The following is a 25,088-nucleotide window of genomic DNA, read 5'->3' on the forward strand; positions in this document are numbered from 1 at the left end:
CCAATGACCATGCCCAGGGGACATAAGTCCCCTGGGCATGGCCATTGGACAAGGGGGCATGACTCCTGTCTTTGCTAAGACAGGAGTCATGTTAATGGCGTCTGGCAGTCAAAAGAAATGGCGCAAATCGTGTTGAGGCAGATTTTTTGCCTCAGACCGACTTGCCCCATTTCTTGACGCCCAAACTCCATTTTCCCCTACGCCGGCGCTGCCTGGTGTGTGTCATTTTTTTTGACGCACACCACTCCGCAGCGCCGGCTAACGCCGGCTAACGTCATTGAATAAATACGGCGCCCGCATGGCGCTTCAGAATGGCGTTAGCCGGCGTTAAATTTTTTGACGCACAACTGCGTTGGCGCAGTTGTGCGGCGAAAAGTATAAATATGGCCCAAAGTACCTTCATGTTTAGTATATCTGTGTATTGTGTTTTCTTATGATATTGTGCATATGACAGCAGTGGTATAGTAGGAGCTTTGCATGTCTCCTAGTTCAGCCTAAGCTGCTCTGCTATAGCTACCTTCTATCAGCCTAAGCTGCTAGAAACACCTCTTCTACACTAATAAGGGATAACTGGACCTGATACAGAGTGTAAGTACCCCTTGGTACCCACTACAAGCCAGGCCAGCCTCCTACATTGGTTGTGCAGCGGTGGGATAAGTACTTGCAACTACTTACCACTTTGTCATTGTGTACTTTTCATAAGAGAATAATATACAAAACAAGTTCAGTGTATGTACACCTAACCAATAAGTTTTGCTTTTCTTCTCTTACACTATCTGCTAAGTGCTGAAAAGTACTTCTAAACTTTCTAAAAAGTTTCAAAAAGTTTGAAAACGTTTTTTTTCCTGTTCTTTAAAAAGTCCTGAAACTTTTTCTCTCTTCTCACTGTCCCTAAACCTTCTTCTATCATGTCTGATGTAGGAACGTCTCTTAAAATGGTCAATACAACATATGACAATCTTAACTTTAAGAGCCTAAGGAGTCTCTGCATTGATAGAGGTTAAGGGGTAGGAAAGAACCCTTCTAGAGAATTTCTATCTAACATGCTCATTGAGAATGATAAGGCCCAGGGTGGTACTTTATCAGAAAGGTTAGTAGATAGCTCACACTCTGACCCAGGGGAGACCATTGAGGGAGGTGTACAGGGTTCTCCTCCAAACCTGCCCCCTAGCAGACCTTATAGCAATGCTGGTAGTAATAGAAAATCCCATCATAGTAGGGATGTTTTTGTTCCTGAAGGCCAGGTTGTTAGAGTGCAAGCTGTTAGGGACAGGTCTCCCTCTGTTCATTCCAATATATCTTCTGTATCAAAACATTCCCAACCCACCCACCCTAATGACAAAAATGTTAGAAAGGGAACTCAACAAGTTGAGAGTGGAAGAGACCAGGCTGAAGCTTAAACAGCAACAGCTGGCTCTAGACAGGAAATCCCTAGACTTAGAGAAGGAGAGACAGAGGTTGGGGTTTGGACCCATTGGTGGCAGCATCAGTATTCCTGATAGTAATCCTGTGAGAGAGCATTATTCCAGGAATCTGCACAAGATAGTTCCCCCTTACAAGGAGGGGGATGACATTAACAAGTGGTTTGCTGCACTTTAGAGGGCCTGTATGGTACAGGGGGTCCCTCAAAGGCAGTGGGCTGCTATCCTATGGCTATCTTTCAATGGAAAGGGTAGGTATAGGCTCCTTACTGTGAGAGAAAGTGATGCCAGTAATTTTGCAGTTTTGAAGGATGCACTCTTGGATGGATTTGGCTTAACCAGTGAGCAATACAGGATTAAGTTCAGAGAAACCAGAAAAGAGTCCTCACAAGACTGGGTAGACTTTGTTGGCTATTCAGTGAAGGCCTTGGAGGGGTGGTTACATGGCAGTAAAGTTTCTGACTATGAAAGCCTGTACAATCTAATCCTGAGAGAGCATATTCTGAATAACTGTGAGTCTGATTTGTTACACCAATATCTAGTGGACTCAGATCTGACCTCTCCCCAAGAATTGGGAAAGAAGGCAGACAAATGGGTCAGAACAAGAGTGAACAGAAAAGTTCATACAGAGGGTGACAAGGATGGCAAGAAGAAGGATGGTAAGTCTTCAGACAAGGTTGGGGACAAATCTAAAAATGAGTCTTCATCAGGCCCACAAAAACACTCTGGTGGGGGTGGTGGGTCCAAATCCTCTTCTAATCAAGTAAAAAAGCCTTGGTGTTATTTATGTAAAGTAAAAGGCCATTGGACAACTGATGCCAGTTGTCCAAAGAAAAACACCAAACCTCCCACTATCACAACCCCTACTGCAACCGCTAGTGCCCCTAGTAATAGCAGTGGTGGTGGGACCAAACCTACTAATAGCCAATCCAAGGGAGTAGTTGGGCTCACTTTTGGTAATTTAGTTGGGGTTGGTCTTGTTAGGGAGACCACAGAGGCTGTGTTAGTCTCTGAAGGTGCCATTGATTTGGCCACCTTGGTTGCTTGTCCCCTTAATATGGATAAGTACAAGCAACTTCCCCTAATCAATGGTGTTGAGGTTCAGGCCTACAGGGACACAGGTGCCAGTGTTACCATGGTAATAGAGAAACTGGTACACCCTGAACAACACCTACTTGGTCACCAGTACCAAGTGACAGACGCTCATAACAACACTCTTAGCCACCCCATGGCTCTTGTGAATCTCAACTGGGGGGGGGTTACTGGTCCAAAGAAAGTTTTGGTTGCTTCAGATTTACCTGTAGGCTGGCTACTAGGAAATGATTTAGAGACATCAGCTCGGGCAGAAGTGGAGTTGGAGGCTCATGCAGCAATGCTGGGCATTCCGGGGCATATTTTTGCTTTGACAAGGGCTCAGGCCAAAAAGCAAAAAGGACAGGGTGACTTGGATCCTGGAACAATGGACCAAGTGCTCCATAAACCTAGGGTTAGTAAGGGTAAATCCCTACCCACTATCCCTCCCTCTACAGAGGATTCTACTTCTGAGGAAGAAGAATTTCCTCCCTGTGCAGAACCTTCACCATATGAGCTGGCAGCAGACACTGCTGAGCTTTTGGGTGGAGGGGGGCCTGCCAGGGAAGAGCTGAGAGTGGCACAGCAACACTGTCCCACATTAGAGGGTCTCAGACAGCAAGCTGTCAAACAGCAAAATGGGGATGTCAGTGACTCACATAGAGTTTACTGGGAGGTGAACCTCTTGTACACAGAGGCCAAAACATGGAGCAGCCAGGAGATTAGTCATTCCCCTGCAGTACAGAGAGTTCCTCCTAACTCTGGCACAGGACATTCCTTTGGCTGGACATTTGGGTCAGATTAAATCATGGGAAAGGCTTGTCCCACTGTTTCACTGGCATAGGATGTCAGAGGACACAAAATATTTTTGTAAGTCTTGCGTGACCTGCCAAGCCAGTGGCAAGACTGGTGGCACTCCAAAGGCTCCCCTTATTCCACTGCCTGTGGTTGGGGTTCCCTTTGAAAGGGTAGGGATTAACATAGTTGGCCCCCTTGACCCTCCTACTGCTTCAGGCAATAGGTTTATCTTGGTGGTAGTGGACCATGCCACAAGATATCCTGAAGCAATTCCTCTAAGGACCACTACAGCACCTGCAGTGGCAAAAGCCCTCCTGGGAATGTTTTCCAGGGTGGGTTTTCCAAAAGCGGTTGTATCAGACAGGGGTAGCAACTTCATGTCTGCGTACTTGAAGGCCATGTGGAAGGAATGTGGTGTAACATACAAATTCACCACACCTTATCATCCACAAACAAATGGACTGGTAGAGAGGTTTAATACAACTCTCAAAGGTATGATAATGGGACTCCCTGAAAAACTCAGGAGGAGATGGGATGTCCTGTTACCTTGCCTCCTTTTTGCTTACAGGGAGGTACCCCAGAAAGGAGTGGGCTTCAGCCCCTTTGAACTCCTCTTTGGGCACCCTGTAAGAGGTCCCCTAACACTTGTAAAGGAGGGTTGGGAACAACCTTTAAAAGCTCCTAAGCAAGACATAGTGGACTATGTACTCGGCCTAAGATCCAGAATGGCTGAGTACATGAAAAAGGCCAGTAAAAACCTTCAGGCCAGCCAAGAGCTCCAAAAGCAATGGCATGACCAGAAGGCTGTTCTGATTCAGTACCAACCAGGACAGAAGGTGTGGGTATTGGAGCCTGTGGCCCCAAGAGCACTCCAAGACAAATGGACTGGACCCCATCTAATTGTTGAAAAGAAGAGCGATGTCACCTACTTGGTTGACCTGGGCACTGCCAGGAGTCCCCTTAGGGTGCTCTATGTCAATCGCCTGAAACCCTACTGTGTCAGGGCTGATCTCACCCTGCTCATGGCAACAGATGAAGGACAGGAAGAAGAGAGTGACCCTCTCCCTGATCTCTTCTCTTCCACAGAAGAGGATGCTCTAGTGGAAGGTGTAGTTTTGGCAGACTGTCTTACTGCTGAGCAGAAAGACAACTGCATAAATCTCCTAGGTCAGTTTTCTGAACTCTTTTCAACTGTGCCAGGCACCACATCTTGGTGTGAACACACAATTGATACTGGAGACAGCTTGCCTGTCAAAAGTAAAATCTATAGGCAGCCTGACCATGTCAGGGACTGCATAAAGCAAGAAGTTCAGAAAATGCTTGAACTAGGAGTGGTTGAACACTTTGAAAGCCCATGGGCCTCTCCTGTGGTGCTTGTACCAAAGCCTCACTCAAAAGATGGAAAAAGGAAGATGAGGTTTTGTGCAGATTACAGAGGCCTCAACCAGGTAACAAAAACTGATGCTCACCCTATACCCAAGGCAGATGAGCTCATAGATGCACTGGCATCTGCCAAGTATCTAAGCACCTTTGATTTGACTGCAGGGTATTGGCAGATCAAGTTATCAGAGGATGCTAAAGCAAAAACTGCATTTTCGACTATTGGAGGGCACTACCAATTCACAGTAATGCCCTTTGGTTTGAAAAATGCACCTGCCACTTTTCAGAGGTTGGTGAATACAGTCCTGCAAGGGTTGGAGGCTTTTAGTGCAGCATATCTGGACGATATTACTGTCTTTAGCTCCATCTGGGATGATCACCTGGTCCACCTGTGGAAGGTTTTGGAGGCCCTACAAAAGGCAGGCCTCACTATCAAGGCTTCAAAGTGCCAGATAGGGCAGGGGAAAGTGGTTTATCTGGGACACCTGGTAGGTGGAGAACAGATTTCACCACTTCAGGGGAAAATCCAAACAATCATAGATTGGGTTCCCCCTAAAACACAGACCCAGGTGAGAGCCTTCCTAGGCCTCACTGGGTATTACAGGAGATTCATTAATAACTATGGCTCCATTGCAGCCCCACTTAATGATCTCACTTCAAAGAAGATGCCTAAATAGGTATTGTGGACAGCTAGCTGTCAGAAAGCTTTTGAGGAGCTGAAACAGGCCATGTGCACTGCACCTGTCCTAAAAAGGCCATGTTACTCCAAGAAATTAATTGTTCAAACTGATGCATCTGAATTAGGGGTAGGGGCAGTCTTATCACAACTTAACTCTGAGGGCCAGGATCAACCAGTAGCTTTTATCAGCAGAAGGTTGACCCCTAGAGAAAAGCGTTGGTCTGCCATATAGAGGGAGGCCTTTGCTGTGGTCTGGGCACTGAAGAAGTTGAGGCCATACCTGTTTGGCACTCACTTCATTGTTCAGACAGACCACAAACCTCTACTTTGGCTAAAACAAATGAAAGGTGATAACCCTAAATTGTTGAGGTGGTCCATATCTCTACAGGGAATGGACTATACAGTGGAACATAGACCTGGGAGTACCCACTCCAATGTAGATGGACGCTCCAGATATTTCCACTTAGACAATGAAGACTCATCAGGTCATGGCTAGTCTTATTGTCCTTCGTTTGGGGGGGGTTGTGTAGGAAAGTACCATCTTGCCTGGCATGTTACCCCCATATTTCACTGTATATATGTTGTTTTAGTCTATGTGTCACTGGGACCCTGCCAGGCAGGGCCCCAGTGCTCATAAGTGTGCCCTGTATGTGTTCCCTGTGTGATGAGTAACTGTCTCACTGAGGCTCTGCTAACCAGAACCTCAGTGGTTATGCTCTCTCTGCTTTCTAAATTGTCACTAACAGGCTACTGACCAATTTCACCAATTCACATTGGCATACTGGAACACACTTATAATTCCCTAGTATATGGTACTAAGGTACCCAGGGTATTGGGGTTCCAGGAGATCCCTATGGGCTGCAGCATTTCTTCTGCCACCCATAGGGAGATCTGACAATTCTTACACAGGCCTGCTAGTGCAGCCTGAGTGAAATAACGTCCACGTTATTTCACAGATATTTACCACTGCACTTAAGTAACTTATAAGTCACCTATATGTCTAACCTTCACCTGGTGAAGGTTGGGTGCAAAGTTACTTAGTGTGAGGGCACCCTGGCACTAGCCAAGGTGCCCCCACATCGTTCAGGGCAAATTCACTGGACTTTGTGAGTGCGGGGACACCATTACACGTGTGCACTGTACATAGGTCTCTACCTATGTACAGCGTCACAATGGTAACTCCGAACATGGCCATGTAATATGTCTAGGATCATGGAATTGTCACCCCAATGCCATTCTGGCATTGAGGGGACAATTCCATGATCCCCCGGGTCTCTAGCACAGAACCCGGGTACTGCCAAACTGCCTTTCCCGGGGTTTCACTGCAGCTGCTGCTGCTGCCAACCCCTCAGACAGTTTTCTGCCCTCCTGGGGTCCAGCCAGGCCTGGCCCAGGAAGGCAGAACAAAGGACTTCCTCAGGGAGAGGGTGTTACACCCTCTCCCTTTGGAAATAGGTGTCAGGGCTGGGGAGGAGTAGCCTCCCCCAGCCTCTGGAAATCCTTTGATGGGCACAGATGGTGCCCATCTCTGCATATGCCAGTCTACACCGGTTCAGGGATCCCCCAGCCCTGCTCTGGCGCGAAAGTACAAAGGAAAGGGGAGTGACCACTCCCCTGACCTGCACCTCCCAGGGGAGGTGCCCAGAGCTCCTCCAGAATGCCCCAGACCTCTGCCATGTTGGATTCAGAGGTGTTGCTGGCACACTGGACTGCTCTGAGTGGCCAGTGCCATCAGGTGACGTCAGAGACTCCTTCTGATAGGCTCTTACCTGTGTTACTAGGCTATCCTTCTTCCTAAGTATCCAAACCTCCTTTTCTGGCTATTTAGGGTCTCTGCTTTGGGGAATTCTTCAGATACCGAATGCAAGAGTTCCTCTGCATCTCTCTCTTCACCTTCTGCCAAAGGATCGACTGCTGACTGCTCAGGATGCCTGCAAAACCGCAACAAAGTAGCAAAGACGACTACTGCAACCTTGTATTGCTTCATCCTGCCGGCTTTCTCACCTGTTTCCTGGTGGTGCATGCTCTGGGGGTAGTCTGCCTCCTCTCTGCACTAGAAGCTCCGAAAAAATCTCCTGTGGGTCGACGGAATCTTCCCCCTGCAACCGCAGGCACCAAAGAACTGCATTACCGGTCCTCTGGGTCTCCTCTCAGCACGACGAGCGAGGTCCCTTGAATCCAGCAACTCTGTCCAAGTGACTCCCACAGTCCAGTGACTCTTCAGTCCAAGTTTGGTGGAGGTAAGTCCTTGCCTTCCCACGCCAGACTGCATTGCTGGGAACCGCGTCTTTTGCAACTACTCCGGCCTCTGTGCACTTCCGGTGGAAATCCTTTGTGCACAGCCAAGCCTGGGTCCACAGCACTCTAACCTGCATTGCATGACTTTCTAAGTTGTCCTCCGGCAGCGTGGGACTCCTTTGTGCAACTTCGGGTGAGCACCGTTTCACTCCTCTTTGTAGTGCCTGTTCCGGCACTTCTGCGGGTGCTGCCTGCTTCTGAGAGGGCCCCTTGTCTTGCTGGGCACCCCCTCTGTCCCCTGACGCAATTGGCTCCTGGGCTACAGCAGCATCCAAAAACCCTAACCGCACGATTTGCAGCTAGCAAGGCTTCTGGCGGGAAAACACATCTGCACGACTCTTCACGACGAGGGACGTCCGTCCTCCAAAGGGGAAGTTCCTAGCCCTTGTTGTTCCTGCAGAATCCTCAGCTTCTACTGTCCAGTAGCAGCTTCTTTCCACCCACAGCTGGCATTTCCTGGGCATCTGCCCACTCTCGACTTGATCGTGACTTTTCGACTTGGTCCCCTTGTTCCACAGGTACTCTCGTCTGGAAATCCATCGTTGTTGCATTGCTGGTGTTGGTCTTTCCTGCAGAATTCCCCTATCACGACTTCTGTGCTCTTTGGGGAACTTTAGTGCACTTTGCACTCACTTTTCAGGGTCTTGGGGTGGGCTATTTTTCTAACCCTCACTGTTTTCTTACAGTCCCAGCGACCCTCTACAAGGTCACATAGGTTTGGGGTCCATTCGTGGTTCGCATTCCACTTTTGGAGTATATGGTTTGTGTTGCCCCTATCCCTATGTGTCCATATTGCATCCTATTGTAACTATACATTGTTTGCACTGTTTTCTAATACTATACTGCATATTTTTGGTATTGTGTACATATATCTTGTGTATATTTGCTATCCTCATACTGAGGGTACTCACTGAGATACTTTGGCATATTGTCATAAAAATAAAGTACCTTTATTTTCAGTATGTCTGTGTATTGTGTTTTCTTATGATATTGTGCAAGTGACACTAGGGGTACTGTAGGAGCTTCACTCGTCTCCTAGTTCAGCCTAAGCTGCTCTGCTAAGATACCATTTTCTATCAGCCTAAGCTGCTAGACACCCCTATACACTAATAAGGGATAACTGGGCCTGGTGCAAGGTGTAAGTACCCCTTGGTACTCACTACAAGCCAGTCCAGCCTCCTATAATGACAATATGCCAAAAGTATCTCAGTGAGTACCCTCAGTATGAGGATGCCAAATATACACAAGATATATGTACACAATACCAAAAATATGCAGTAATAGCAAAAGGAAGTAATGCAAGCAATGTAAAGTTGCAGTAGATTGCAATAGGAGCACATAGGTACAGGGGCAACACAAACCATATACTCCAAACGTGGAATGCGAACCACGAATGGACCCCAAACCTATGGGAGCTTGTAGAGGGTCGCTGGGACTGTAAGAAAACAGTGAGGGTTAGAAAAATAGCCCACCACAAGACCCTGAAAAGTAGGTGTAAAGTGCACCTATATTCCCCAGAGAGCACAGAAGTCGTGATAGGGGAATTCTGCAAGGAAGACCAACACTAGCAATGCAACCAAAGTGGATTTCCGGCCCTGAGTACCTGGGGAATAAGGGTACCAAGTCCAAGAGTCGCGACAATGTCGAGAGAGGGCAGATGCCCTGGAAATGCCAGATGAGGGTGCAAAGAAGCTGCCACCGGATGGTAGAATCTGTGGATTCTGCAAAAATGAAGAGGACTAGGAACTTCCCCTTTGGAGGATGGATGTCCCACGTCGTGAAGAAGCTTGCAGAGGTGTTCCCATTCAGAAAGACCGCAAACAAGCCTTGCTAGCTGCTAGGGTCGCGGTTAGGGTTTTTGGATGCTGCTGTAGCCCAGGATGGACCAGGATGTTGCCACTTGGATGAGGAGACAGAGGGGGCGCCCAGCAAGGCAGGGAGCCCTCACAGAAGTAGGCAGCACCCGCAGAAGTACGGAACAGGCACTTAGAACAGGAGTGAACCAGAGTCCACGCAAAGGGATACTTACACCTTGCACCAGGCCCAGTTATCCCTTATTAGTGTATAGGGTGTCTAGCAGCTTAGGCTGATAGATAATGGTAGCTTAGCAGAGCAGCTTAGGCTGAACTAGGAGACGAGTGAAGCTCCTACAGTACCACTAGTGTCACTTGCACAATATCATAAGAAAACACAATACACAGATATACTAAAAATAAAGGTACTTTATTTTTATGACAATATGCCAAAGTATCTCAGTGAGTATCCTCAGTATGAGGATAGCAAATATACACAAGATATATGTACACAATACCAAAAATATGCAGTATAGTCTTTGAAAACAGTGCAAACAATGTATAGTTAGAATAGGATGCAATGGGGACACATAGGGATAGGGGCAACACAAACCATATACTCCAAAAGTGGAATGCGAACCACGAATGGACCCCAAACCTATGTGACCTTGTAGAGGGTCGCTGGGACTGTGAGAAAACAGTGAGGGTTAGAAAAATAGCCCACCCCAAGACCCTGAAAAGTGAGTTCAAAGTGCACTAAAGTTCCCCCAAGAGCACAGAAGTCGTGATAGGGGAATTCTGCAGGAAAGACACAAACCAGCAATGCAACAACAATGTATTTCCAAACGAGGGTACCTGTGGAACAAGGGGACCAAGTCCAAAAGTCACAAGCAAGTCGGAGATGGGCCGATGCCCAGGAAATGCCAGCTGTGGGTGCAAAGAAGCTGCTACTAGGCAGTAGAAGCTGAGGATTCTGCAGGAACGACAAGGGCTAGAGACTTCCCTTTTGGAGGATGGATCCCCACGCCGTGGAGAGTCGTGCAGAAGTGTTTTCCCGCCGAAAGAACGCCAACAAGCCTTGCTAGCGGCAAATCATGCGGTTAGAGTTTTTGGGTGCTGCTGTGGCCCAGGAGGGACCAGGATGTCGCCAATTGCGTCAGGGGACAGAGGGGACAACCAGCAAGACAAGGAGCCCTCTCAGAAGCAGGCAGCACCCGCAGAATGGCCGGAACAGGCACTACAAAGAGGAGTGAAATGGTGCTCACCCGAAGTTGCACAAAGGAGCCCCACGCCGCCGGAGGACAACTTAGAAAGTCGTGCAATGCAGGTTAGAGTGCCGTGGACCCAGGCTTGGCCGTGCACAAAGGATTTCCGCCAGAAGTGCACAGAGGCCGGAGTAGCTGCAAAAGTCGCGGTTCCCAGCAATGCAGTCTGGCGTGGGGAGGCAAGGACTTACCTCCACCAAACTTGGACTGAAGAGTCACTGGACTGTGGGAGTCACTTGGACAGAGTTGCTGGATTCAAGGGACCTCGCTCGTCGTGCTGAGAGGAGACCCAAGGGACCGGTGAAGCAGTTCTTTGGTGCCTGCGGTTGCAGGGGGACGATTCCGTCGACCCACAGGAGATTTCTTCGGCGTTCTAGTGCAGAGAGGAGGCAGACTACCCCCACAGCATGCACCACCAGGAAAACAGTTGAGAAGGCGGCAGGATCAGCGTTACAGAGTTGCAGTAGTCGTCTGTACTACTTTGTTGCAGTTTTGCAGGCTTCCAGCGCGGTCAGCAGTCGATTCCTTGGCAGAAGGTGAAGAGAGAGATGCAGAGGAACTCGGATGAGCTCTTGCTTTCGTTATCTCAGGAATTCCCCAAAGCAGAGACCCTAAATAGACAGAAAAGAGGGTTTGGCCACATAGGAGAGAGGATAGGCTAGCAACACCTGAAGGAGCCTATCAGAAGGAGTCTCTGACGTCACCTGCTGGCCCTGGCCAATCAGAGCAGTCCAGTGTGCCAGCAGCACCTCTGTTTCCAAGATGGCAGAGGTCTGGAGCACACTGGAGGAGCTCTGGGCACCTCCCAGGGGAGGTGCAGGTCAGGGGAGTGGTCACTCCCCTTTCCTTTGTCCAGTTTCGCGCCAGAGCAGGGCTGAGGGGTCCCTGAACCGGTGTAGACTGGCTTATGCAAAAATGGGCACCATCTGTGCCCATGAAAGCATTTCCAGAGGCTGGGGGAGGCTACTCCTCCCCTGCCTTAACACCTTTTTCCAAAAGGAGAGGGTGTAACACCCTCTCTCTGAGGAAGTCCTTTGTTCTGCCATCCTGGGCCAAGCCTGGCTGGACTCCAGGAGGGCAGAAACCTGTCTGAGGGGTTGGCAGCAGCTACAGTGAAACCCCTGAAAAGGCAGTTTGGCAGTACCAGGGTCTGTGCTACAGACCAGTGGGATCATGGGATTGTGCCAACTATGCCAGGATGGCATAGTGGGGGCAATTCCATGATCATAGACATATTACATGGCCATATTCGGAGTTACCATTGTGAAGCTACACATAGGTAGTGACCTATGTGTAGTGCTCGCGTGTAATGGTGTCCCCGCACTCACAAAGTCCGGGGAATTTGCCCTGAACCATGTGGGGGCATCTTGGCTAGTGCCAGGGTGCCCACACACTAAGTAACTTTGCACCTAACCCTTACCAGGTAAAGGATAGACATATAGGTGACTTATAAGTTACTTAAGTGCAGTGGTAAATGGCTGTGAAATAACGTGGACGTTATTTCACTCAGGCTGCAGTGGCAGGCCTGTGTAAGAATTGTCAGAGCTCCCTATGGGTGGCAAAAGAAATGCTGCAGCCCATAGGGATCTCCTGGAACCCCAATACCCTGGGTACCTCAGTACCATATACTAGGGAATTATAAGGGTGTTCCAGTATGCCAATGTGAATTGGTGAAATTGGTCACTAGCCTGTTAGTGACAATTTGGAAAGAAATGAGAGAGCATAACCACTGAGGTTCTGGATAGCAGAGCCTCAGTGAGACAGTTAGTCATAACACAGGTAACACATTCAGGCACACTTATGAGCACTGGGGCCCTGGCTGGCAGGGTCCCAGTGAAACATACAACTAAAACAACATATATACAGTGAAAAATGGGGGTAACATGCTAGGCAAGATGATACTTTCCTACACAACCCCCCCCCCAAACGAAGGACAATAAGACTAGTCATTACCTGATGGGTCTTCATTGTCTAAGTGGAAATATCTGGAGAGTCCATCTGCATTGGAGTGGGTACTCCCAGGTCTATCTTCCACTGTATAGTCCATTCCCTGTAGGGATATGGACCACCTCAACAATTTAGGATTTTCACCTTTCATTTGTTTTAGCCAAAGTAGAGGTTTGTCGTCTGTCTGAACAATGAAGTGAGTGCCAAACAGGTATGGCCTCAACTTCTTCAGTGCCCAGACCACAGCAAAGGCCTCCCTCTCAATGGCAGACCAACGCTTTTCTCTAGGGGTCAACCTCCTACTAATAAAAGCAACAGGTTGATCCTGGCCCTCAGAATAAAGTTGTGATAGGACTGCCCCTACTCCTAATTCAGATGCATCAGTTTGGACATAGAATTTTTTAGAGTAACAAGGGCTTTTCAGGACAGGTGCAGAGCACATGGCCTGCTTCAGCTCCTCAAAAGCTTTCTGACAGTTTGCTGTCCATAATACCTTTTTAGGCATTTTCTTTGAAGTGAGGTCATTAAGAGGGGCTGCAAAGGAGCCATAGTTCTTTATGAACCTCCTATAGTACCCAGTGAGGCCTAAAAAGGCTCTCACCTGAGTCTGAGTAGTAGGGGGAACCCAATTTATTATAGTTTGGATTTTCCCCTGAAGTGGTGTAATCTGTTCTCCACCAACTAGGTGTCCCAGATAAACCACCTTCCCCTGCCCTATCTGACACTTTGAAGCCTTGATAGTGAGGCCTGCCTTTTGCAGGGCCTCAAAAACTTTCCATAGGTGGACCAGGTGATCATCCCAGCTGGAGCTAAAGACAGCTATATCGTCCAGATATGCTGCACTGATAGCTTCCAGCCCTTGCAGGACTGTATTCACCAACCTCTGAAAAGTGGCATGTGCATTTTTCAATCCAAAAGGCATTACTGTGAATTGGTAATGGCCTCCAATGGTTGAAAATGCAGTTTTTGCTTTTGCATCTTCTGAAAATTTGATCTGCCAATACCCTGCAGTCAAGTCAAAAGTGCTTAGATACTTGGCAGATGCCAGTGTATCTATGAGCTCATCTGCCCTGGGTATAAGGTGAGCATCAGTTTTGGTTACCTGGTTGAGACCTCTGTAGTCAACACAAAACCGCATTTCCTTCTTTCCATCTTTGGAATGAGGTTTTGGTACAAGTACCACAGGAGAAGCCCATGGACTTTCAGAGTGCTCAACCACTCCCAGTTCTAACATTTTCTGCACCTCTTGCTTTATGCAGTCTCTGACATGTTCAGGCTGCCTATAGATCTTACTTTTGACAGGCAAGCTGTCTCCATTATCTATAGTGTGCTCACACTAAGAAGTGGTACCTGGCACAGTAGAGAAGAGTTCAGAAAACTGACCCAGGAGATTTATGCAGTGGTCTTTCTGCTCAGCAGTAAGACAATCTGCCAGTACAACACATTCCACTAGAGCATCTTGTTCTGTGGAAGAGAAGAGATCAGGGAGAGGATCACTGTCTTCTTCCTGTCCCTCATCAGTTGCCATGAGCAGGGTGAGATCAGACCTGTCATAGTGGGGTTTAGTAGCCTCTTTCTAGCCTTGTTACCCATACTTTTGGCCTGTTTGTGAGTGTATGTCAGGGTGTTTGTCACTGTTTTCACTGTCTCGCTGGGATCCTGATAGCCAGGCCCCAGTGCTCATAGTGAAAACACTATGTTTTCAGTATGTTTGTTATGTGTCACTGGGATCCTGCTGGTCAGGACCCCAGTGCTCATAGGTTTGTGGCCTATATGTATGTGTCAACACATAGGTGTGCATGTATGTGTTCCCTGTGTGGTGCCTAACTGTCTCACTGAGGCTCTGCTAACCAGAACCTCAGTGGTTATGCTCTCTCATTACTTTCAAATTGTCACTAACAGGCTAGTGACCAATTTTACCAATTTACATTGGCTTACTGGAACACCCTTATAATTCCCTAGTATATGGTACTGAGGTACCCAGGGTATTGGGGTTCCAGGAGATCCCTATGGGCTGTAGCATTTCTTTTGCCACCCATAGGGAGCTCTGACAATTCTTACACAGGCCTGCCACTGCAGCCTGAGTGAAATAACGTCCACGTTATTTCACAGCCATTTTACACTGCACTTAAGTAACTTATAAGTCACCTATATGTCTAACCTTTACCTGGTAAAGGTTAGGTGCAAAGTTACTTAGTGTGAGGGCACCCTGGCACTAGCCAAGGTGCCCCCACATTGTTCAGAGCCAATTCCCTGAACTTTGTGAGTGCGGGGACACCATTACACGCGTGCACTACATATAGGTCACTACCTATATGTAGCTTCACAATGGTAACTCCGAATATGGCCATGTAACATGTCTATGATCATGGAATTGCCCCCTCTATGCCATCCTGGCATAGTTGGCACAATCCCATGATCCCAGTGGTCTGTAGCACAGACCCTGGTACTGCCAAACTGCCCTTCCTGGGGTTTCACTGCAGCTGCTGCTGCTGCCAACCCCTCAGACAGGCATCTGCCCTCCTGGGGTCCAGCCAGGCCTGGCCCAGGATGGCAGAACAAAGAACTTCCTCTGAGAGAGGGTGTGACACCCTCTCCCTTTGGAAAATGGTGTGAAGGCAGGGGAGGAGTAGCCTCCCCCAGCCTCTTGAAATGCTTTCTTGGGCACAGATGTGCCCAATTCTGCATAAGCCAGTCTACACCGGTTCAGGGACCCCTTAGCCCCTGCTCTGGCGCGAAACTGGACAAAGGAAAGGGGAGTGACCACTCCCCTGACCTGCACCTCCCCTGGGAGGTGTCCAGAGCTCCTCCAGTGTGCTCCAGACCTCTGCCATCTTGGAAACAGAGGTGCTGCTGGCACACTGGACTGCTCTGAGTGGCCAGTGCCACCAGGTGACGTCAGAGACTCCTTGTGATAGGCTCCTTCAAGTGTTAGTAGCCTCTCCTCTCTCCTAGGTAGCCAAACCCTCTTTTCTGGCTATTTAGGGTCTCTGTCTCTGGGGAAACTTTAGATAACGAATGCAAGAGCTCATCCGAGTTCCTCTGCATCTCTCTCTTCACCTTCTGATAAGGAATCGACTGCTGACCGCGCTGGAAGCCTGCAAACCTGCAACATAGTAGCAAAGACGACTACTGCAACTCTGTAACGCTGATCCTGCCGCCTTCTCGACTGTTTTCCTGCTTGTGCATGCTGTGGGGGTAGTCTGCCTCCTCTCTGCACCAGAAGCTCCGAAGAAATCTCCCGTGGGTCGACGGAATCTTCCCCCTGCAACCGCAGGCACCAAAAAGCTGCATTACCAGTCCCTTGGGTCTCCTCTCAGCACGACGAGCGAGGTCGCTCGAATCCAGCGATGCTGTCCAAGTGACCCCCACAGTCCAGTGACTCTTCAGCCCAAGTTTGGTGGAGGTAAGTCCTTGCCTCACCTCGCTGGCCTGTATTGCTGGGAACCGCGACTTTGCAGCTACTCCGGCCCCTGTGCACTTCCGGCGGAAATCCTTTGTGCACAGCCAAGCCTGGGTCCACGGCACTCTAACCTGCATTGCACGACTTTCTAAGTTGGTCTCCGGCGACGTGGGACTCCTTTGTGCAACTTCGGCGAGCACCGTTTCACGCATCCTCGTAGTGCCTGTTTCTGGCACGTTTCCGGGTGCTACCTGCTTTAGTGAGGGCTCTTTGTCTTGCTCGACATCCCCTCTCTCTTCAGGTCCAATTTGCGACCTCCTGGTCCCTCCTGGACCCCAGCAGCGTCCAAAAACGCCAATCGCACGATTTGCGTGAAACAAGGCTTGTTGGCGTCTTTCCAGCGGGAAAACACTTCTGCACGACTCTCCAAGGCGAGAGGGATCCGTTCACCAAAGGGAAAGTCTCTAGCCCTTTTCGTTCCAGCAGAAACCTCAGCTTCTTCTGTCCAGTCGAAGCTTCTTTGCACCCGCAGCTGGCATTTCCTGGGCATCTGCCCATCTCCGACTTGCTTGTGACTTTTGGACTTGGTCCCCTTGTTCCACAGGTACCCTAGATTGGAAATCCACAGTTGTTGCATTGCTGGTTTGTGTCTTTCCTGCATTATTCCTCTAACACAACTCTTTTGTCCTTAGGGGAACTTTAGTGCACTTTGCACTCACTTTTCAGGGTCTGGGGGAGGGTTATTTTTCTAACTCTCACTATTTTCTAATAGTCCCAGCGACCCTCTACAAGGTCACATAGGTTTGGGGTCCATTCGTGGTTCGCATTCCACTTTTGGAGTATATGGTTTGTGTTGCCCCTATCCCTATGTCTCCCCATTGCATCCTATTGTAACTATACATTGTTTGCACTGTTTTCTAAGACTATACTGCATATTTTTGCTATTGTGTATATATATCTTGTGTATATTTCCTATCCTCTCACTGAGGGTACACCCTAAGATACTTTGGCATATTGTCATAAAAATAAAGTACCTTTATTTTTAGTATAACTGTGTATTGTGTTTTCTTATGATATTGTGCATATGACACTAAGTGGTACTGTAGTAGCTTCACACGTCTCCTAGTTCAGCCTAAGCTGCTCTGCTAAGCTACCATTATCTATCAGCCTAAGCTGCTAGACACCCTATACACTAATAAGGGATAACTGGGCCTGGTGCAAGGTGCAAGTACCCCTTGGTACTCACTACAAGCCAGTCCAGCCTCCTACAATCTTGTTCTGTGGAAGAGAAGAGATCAGGGAGAGGATCACTGTCTTCTTCCTGTCCCTCATCAGTTGCCATGAGCAGGGTGAGATCAGCCCTGTCATAGTAGGGTTTCAGGCGGTTGACATGGAGCACTCTAAGGGGACTCCTGGCAGTGCCTAAGTCAACCAAGTAGGTGACTTCACCCTTCTTTTCAACAATTATGTGGGGTCCACTCCCTTTATCTTGGAGTGTTCTTGGGGCCACAGGCTCCAAGACCCACACTTTCTGCCCTGGTTGGTACTGAACCAAAACAGCCTTCTGGTCATGCCATTGCTTTTGGAGCTCTTGGCAGGCCTGAAGGTTTTTACTGGCCTTTTTCATGTACTCAGCCATCCTTGATCTGAGGCCAAGTACATAGTCCACTATGTCTTGCTTTGGAGCTTTTAAAAGTTGTTCCCAACCCTCCTTAACAAGTGTTAGAGGACCTCTCAGAGGGTATCCAAATAGGAGTTCAAAGGGGCTGAAGCCCACTCCTTTTTGGGGTACCTCCCTGTAAGCAAAAAGGAGGCATGGTAAAAGGATATCCCATCTCCTGTGGAGTTTTTCAGGGAGTCCCATAATCGTGCCTTTGAGAGTTTTGTTAAATCTCTCCACCAGTCCATTTGTTTGTGGATGATAGGGTGTGGTGAACTTGTATGTAACACCACACTCCTTCCACATGGCCTTTAAGTAAGCAGACATGAAATTGCTTCCCCTGTCTGTAGGAGGCTGGACTGGCTTGTAGTGAGAACCAAGGGGTACTTACACCTTGCAGCAGGCCCAGTTATCCCTTATTAGTGTATAGGGTGTCTAGCAGCATAGGCTGATAGATAATGGTAGCTTAGCAGAGCAGCTTAGGCTGAACTAGGAGACATGTGAAGCTCCTACAGTACCACTAGTGTCATATGCACAATATCATAAGAAAACACAATACACAGATATACTAAAAATAAAGGTACTTTATTTTTATGACAATATGCCAAAAGTATCTCAGGGAGTACCCTCAGTATGAGGATAGCAAATATACACAAGATATATGTACACAATACCAAAAATATGCAGTATAGTCTTAGAAAACAGTGCAAACAATGTATAGTTACAATAGGATGCAATGGGGACACATAGGGATAGGGGCAACACAAACCATATTCTCCAAAAGTGGAATGCGAACGACGAATGGACCCCAAACCTATGTGACCTTGTAGAGGGTCGCTGGGACTATTAGAAAATAGCAAGGGTTAGAAAAATACCCCACCCCAAGACCCTGAAAAGTGAGTGCAAATTGCACTAAAGTTCCCCAAAGGACATAGAAGTCGTGATAGGGGAATTCTGCAGGAAAGACACAAACCAGCAATGCAACAACAATGGATTTCCAGTCAAGGGTACCTGTGGAACAAGGGGACCAAGTCCAAAAGTCACAAGCAAGTCGAAGATGGGCAGATGCCCAGGAAATGCCAGCTGTGGGTGCAAAGAAGCTGCTACTGGACAGTAGAAGCTGAGGATTCTGCAGGAACGACAAGGGCTAGAGGCTTCCCCTTTGGAGGATGGATCCCCCACGCCGTGGAGAGTCGTGCAGAAGTGTATTCCCGCCGAAAGGCCGCCAACAAGCCTTGCTAGCTGCAAATCGTGTGGTTAGGGTTTTTGGATGCTGCTGTGGCCCAGGAGGGACCAGGATGTCGCCAATTGCGTCTGGGGACAGAGGGTACGTCGAGCAAGACAAGAAGCCCTCTCAGAAGCAGGCAGCACCCAGAGAAGTGCCAGAACAGGCACTACGAAGAAGAGTGAAATGGTGCTCACCCAAAGTTGCACAAAGGAGTCCCACGTCGCCGGAGACCAACTTAGAAAGTCGTGCAATGCAGGTTAGAGTGCCGTGGACCCAGGCTTGGCTGTGCACAAAGGATTTCCACAGGAAGTGCACAGAGGCCGGAGTAGCTGCAAAAGTCACGATTCCCAGCAATGCAGTCTGGCGTGGGGAGGCAAGGACTTACCTCCACCAAACTTGAACTGAAGAGTCACTGGACTGTGGGGGTCTCTAGGACAGAGTTGCTGGATTCGAGGGATCTCGCTCATCGTGCTGAGAGGAGACCCAAGGGACCGGTGATGCAGTTCTTTGGTGCCTGCGGTTGCAGGGGGACGATTCCGTCGACCCACGGGAGATTTCTTCGCAGCTTCTGATGCAGAGAGGAGGCAGACTACCCCCACAGGATGCACCACCAGGAAAACAGTTGAGAAGGCTGCAGGATCAGCGTTACAAGGTCGCAGTAGTCATCTTTGCTACTTTGTTGCAGTTTTGCAGGCTTCCAGCGCGGTCAGCAGTCGATTCCTTGGCAGAAGGTGAAGAGAGAGATGCAGAGGAACTCTGATGAGCTCTTGCATTCATTATCTAAGGAATTCCCCAAAGCAGAGACCCTAAATATCCAGAAAAGAGGGTTTGGCTACTTAGGAGAGAGGATAGGCTAGCAACACCTAAAGGAGCCTATCAGGAGGAGTCTCTGACGTCACCTGCTGGCCTGGCCACTCAGAGCAGTCCAGTGTGCCAGCAGCACCTCTGTTTCCAAGATTGCAGAGGTCTGGAGCACACTGGAGGAGCTCTGGGCACCTCCCAGGGGAGGTACAGGTCAGGGGAGTGGTCACTCTGCTTTCCTTTGTCCAGTTTCGTGCCAGAGCAGGGCTGAGGGGTCCCTGAACCGGTGTAGACTGGCTTATGCAGAAATGGGCACTTCTGTGCCCATGAAAGCATTTCCAGAGGCTGGGGGAGGCTACTCCTCCCCTGCCTTCACACCATTTTCCAAAGGGAGAGGGTGTAACATCCTCTCTCTGAGGAAGTCCTTTGTTCTGCCATCCTGGGCCAGGCCTGGCTGGACCCCAGGAGGGCAGAAATCTGTCTGAGGGGTTGGCAGCAGCAGCAGCTGCAGTGAAACCCCTGAAAAGGCAGTTTGGCAGTACCAGGGTCTGTGCTACAGACCACTGGGATCATGGGATTGTGCCAACTATGCCAGGGTGGCATAGAGGGGGCAATTCCATGATCATAGACATATTACATGGCCATATTCGGAGTTACCATTGTGAAGCTACACATAGGTAGTGACCTCTGTGTGGTGCACGCGTGTAATGGTGTCCCCGCACTCACAAAGTCAGAGGAATTTGCCCTGAACAATGTGGGGGCACCTTGGCTAGTGCCAGGGTGCCCACACACTAAGTAACTTTGCACCTAACCTTTACCAGGTAAAGGTTAGACATATAGGTGACTTATAAGTTACTTAAGTGCAGTGAAAATGGCTGTGAAATAATGTGTGCATTATTTCACTCAGGCTGCAGTGGCAGGCCTGTGTAGTATTTGTCAGAGCTCCCTATGGGTGGCAAAAGAAATGCTGCAGGCCATAGGGATCTCCTGGAACCCCAATACCCTGGGTACCTCAGTACCATATACTAGGGAATTATAAGGGTGTTCCAGTAAGCCAATGTAAATTGGTAAAATAGGTCACTAGCCTGTTAGTGACAATTTGAAAGAAATGAGAGAGCATAACCACTGAGGTTCTGGATAGCAGAGCCTCAGTGAGACAGTTAGTCATAACACAGGTAAAACAGTCAGGCACACTTATGAGCACTGGGGCCCTGGCTGGCACGGTCCCAGTGACACATACAACTAAAACAACATATATAAAGTGAAAAATGGGGGTAACATGCCAGGCAAGATGGTACTTTCCTACACAACCCCCACCCGCCCCCAAACGAAGGACAATAAGACTAGTCATTACCTGATGGGTCTTCATTGTCTAAGTGGAAATATCTGGAGAGTCCATCTGCATTGGAGTGGGTACTCCAAGGTCTATGTTCCACTGTATAGTCCATTCCCTGTAGGGATATGGACCACCTCAACAATTTAGGATTTTCACCTTTCATTTGTTTTAGCCAAAGTAGAGGTTTGTGGTCTGTCTGAACAATGAAGTGAGTGCCAAACAGGTATGGCCTCAACTTCTTCAGTGCCCAGACCACAGCAAAGGCCTCCCTCTCAATGGCAGACCAACGCTTTTCTCTAGGGGTCAACCTCCTACTAATAAAAGCAACAGGTTCCTGGCCCTCAGAATTAAGTTGTGATAGGACTGCCCCTACTCCTAATTCAGATGCATCAGTTTGGACATAGAATTTTTTAGAGTAACAAGGGCTTTTCAGGACAGGTGCAGAGCACATGGCTTGCTTCAGCTTCTCAAAAGCTTTCTGACAGCTTGCTGTCCATAATACCTTTTTAGGCATTTTCTTTGAAGTGAGGTCATTAAGAGGGGCTGCAATAGAGCCATAGTTCTTTATGAACCTCCTAGAGTACCCAGTGAGGCCTAAAAAGGCTCTCACCTGAGTCTGAGTAGCAGGGGGAACCCAATCAATAATTGTTTGGATTTTCCCCTGAAGTGGTGCAATCTGTTCTCCACCAACCAGGTGTCCCAGATAAACCACCTTCCCCTGCCCTATCTGGCACTTTGAAGCCTTGATAGTGAGGCCTGCCTTCTGCAGGGCCTCCAAAACTTTCCATAGGTGGACCAGGTGATCATCCCAGCTGGAGCTAAAGACAGCTATATTGTCCAGATATGCTGCACTGAAAGCTTCCAGCCCTTGCAGGACTGTATTCACCAACCTCTGAAAATTGGCAGGTGCATTTTTCAATCCAAAAGGCATTACTGTGAATTGGTAATGGCCTCCAATGGTTGAAAATGCAGTTTTTGCTTTTGCATCTTCTGATAATTTGATCTGCCAATACCCTGCAGTCAAGTCAAAAGTGCTTAGATACTTGGCAGATGCCAGTGTATCTATGAGCTCATCTGCCCTGGGTATAGTGTGAGCATCAGTTTTGGTTACCTGGTTGAAACCTCTGTAATCAACACAAAAACGCATTTCCTTCTTTCCATCTTTGGAATGAGGTTTTGGTACAAGTACCACAGGAGAGGCCCATGGACTTTCAGAGTGCTCAACCACTCCTAGTTCTAACATTTTCTGCACCTCTTGCTTTATGCAGTCTCTGACATGGTCAGGCTGCCTATAGATTTTACTTTTGACAGGCAAGCTGTCTCCAGTATCTATAGTGTACTCACACCAAGAAGTGGTACCTGGCACAGTAGAGAAGAGTTCAGAAAACTGACCCAGGAGATTTATGCAGTGGTCTTTCTGCTCAACAGTAAGACAATCTGCCAGTACAACACCTTCCACTAGAGCATCTTGTTCTATGGAAGAGAAGAGATCAGGGAGAGGATCACTGTCTTCTTCCTGTCCCTCATCAGTTGCCATGAGCAGGGTGAGATCAGCCCTGTCATAGTAGGGTTTCAGGCGGTTGACATGGAGCACCCTAAGGGGGCTCCTGGCAGGGCCTAAGTCAACCAAGTAGGTGACTTCACCCTTCTTTTCAACAATTGTGTGGGGTCCACTCCATTTATCTTGGAGTGCTCTTGGGACCACAGGCTCCAAGACCCACACTTTCTGCCCTGGTTGGTACTGAACCAAAACAGCCTTCTGGTCATGCCATTGCTTCTGGAGCTCTTGGCTGGCCTGAAGGTTTTTATTGCCTTTTTCATGTACTCAGCCATCCTTGATCTGAGGCCAAGTACATAATCCACAATATCTTGTTTTGGAGCTTTTAAAGGTTGTTCCCAACCCTCCTTGACAAGTGTTAGTGGACCCCTAACAGGGTGTCCAAAGAGGAGTTCAAAGGGGCTGAAGCCCACTCCTTTCTGGGGTACCTCCCTGTGGGCAAAAAGGAGGTATGGTAAGAGGATATCCCATCTCCTGCGGAGTTTATCTGGGAGTCCCATAATCATGCCTTTGAGAGTTTTGTTAAATCCCTCTGCCAGTCCATTTGTTTGTGGATGATAGGGTGTGGTGAACTTGTATGTCACCCCACACTCTTTCCACATGGCCTTCAAGTAAGCAGACATGAAATTGCTTCCTCTGTCTGAAACTACCTCTTTTGGGAAGCCTACCCTTGAAAGGATTCCTAGGAGGGCCTTTGCCACTGCAGGAGCTGTAGTGGTCCTTAGAGGAATTGCCTCAGGATATCTTGTGGCATGGTCCACTAGCACCAAGATAAACCTATTGCCTTAAGCAGTAGGAGGGTCAAGGGGGCCAACTATGTCAACCCCTACCCTTTCAAAGGGAACCCCAACCACAGGTAGTGGAATAAGGGGTGCCTTTGGGGTGCCACCTGTCTTGCCACTGGCTTGACAGGTTTCACAGGACTTACAAAAATCTTTTGTGTCCTCAGACATTCTAGGCCAGTGAAACAAGGGAACAAGCCTGTCCCAAGTTTTCATTTGCCCCAAATGTCCAGCAAGGGGAATGTCGTGAGCAAGAGTTAGGAGGAACTTTCTGTACTCCTGAGGAATCACTAATCTTCTTTCAGCTCCAGGTTTTGGATCCCTTGCTTCAGTGTACAAGATGTTGTCCTCCCAGTAAACTCTGTGAGAGTCACTGACATCCCCATTTGCTTGTTTGACAGCTTGCTGTCTTAGACCCTCTAGTGTGGGACAGGTCTGCTGTGCCACACTCAGCTCCTCCCTGGCAGGCCCCCCTTCACCCAAAAGCTCAGCAGTGTCTGCTTCCAGCTCCTCTGGTGTAGGTTCTGCACAGGGTGGAAATTCTTCTTCCTCAGAAGAAGAATCCACTGTAGAGGGAGGAATAGTAGGAAGTGCTTTACTTCTACTAGCCCTAGCTTTAGGGAGCACTTGGTCCATTGTTCCAGGATCCAAGTCACCCTGTCCTTTTTGCTGTTTGGCCTGAGCCCTAGTTAAAGCAAAAATATGCTCTGGGATGCCCAGCATTGCTGCATGGGCCTCCAACTCCACATCTGACCAAGCTGATGTCTCCAAATCATTCCCTAGTAGACAGTCTACAGGTAAATCTGAGGCTACCACCACTTTCTTTGGACCAGTAACCCCCCCCCCCCCCAGTTGAGATTTACAACAGCCATGGGGTGGCTAAGTGTGTTGTTGTGAGCATCGGTTACTTGGTACTGGTGACCAAGTAGGTGTTGTTCAGGGTGGACCAGTTTCTCAATCACCATTGTGACACTGGCACCTGTCCCTGTAGGCCTGAACCTCAACACCATTTATTAGGGGTAGTTGCTTGTACTTATCCATGTTAAGGGGACAAGCAACCAAGGTGGCTAAATCAATAGCCCCCTCAGAGACTAACACAGCCTCTGTGGTCTCCCTAATCAGACCAACCCCAACTAAGTTACCAATAGTGAGTCCAGCTACTCCCTTGGATTGGCTATTAGTAGGTTTTCTCCCACCACCACTGCTTTAGTAGGGACACTAGGTGTAGCAGTAGGGGTTGTAGTGGTAGGAGGCTTGGTGCTTTTCTTTGGACAACTGGGATCTGTTGTCCAATGGCCTTTTATTTTACATAAATAGCACCATGGTTTATTTTCTTTATTTTGATTAGAAGAGGATTTGGGCCCACCACCCCCACCAGAGTGTTTTTGTGGACCTGATGAAGACTCATTTTTAGATTTTTCCCCACCTTTGTCTGAAGGCTTACCATCCTTCTTCTTGCCATCTTTTTCACCCCCTGTATGAACTTTTCTGTTCACCCTTGTTCTGACCCATTTGTCTGCCTTCTTTCCCAATTCTTGGGGAGAGGTCAGATCAGAGTCTACCAGGTACTGGTGCAACAAATCAGACACACAATTATTAAGAATATGCTCTCTCGCGATTAAGTTGTACAGGCTTTCATAGTCAGTCACTTTACTGCCATGTAACCAC

The sequence above is a fragment of the Pleurodeles waltl genome, chromosome 5 (genome assembly GCF_031143425.1).
Source record: "Pleurodeles waltl isolate 20211129_DDA chromosome 5, aPleWal1.hap1.20221129, whole genome shotgun sequence".
Classification (NCBI taxonomy): Eukaryota; Metazoa; Chordata; class Amphibia; order Caudata; family Salamandridae; genus Pleurodeles; species Pleurodeles waltl.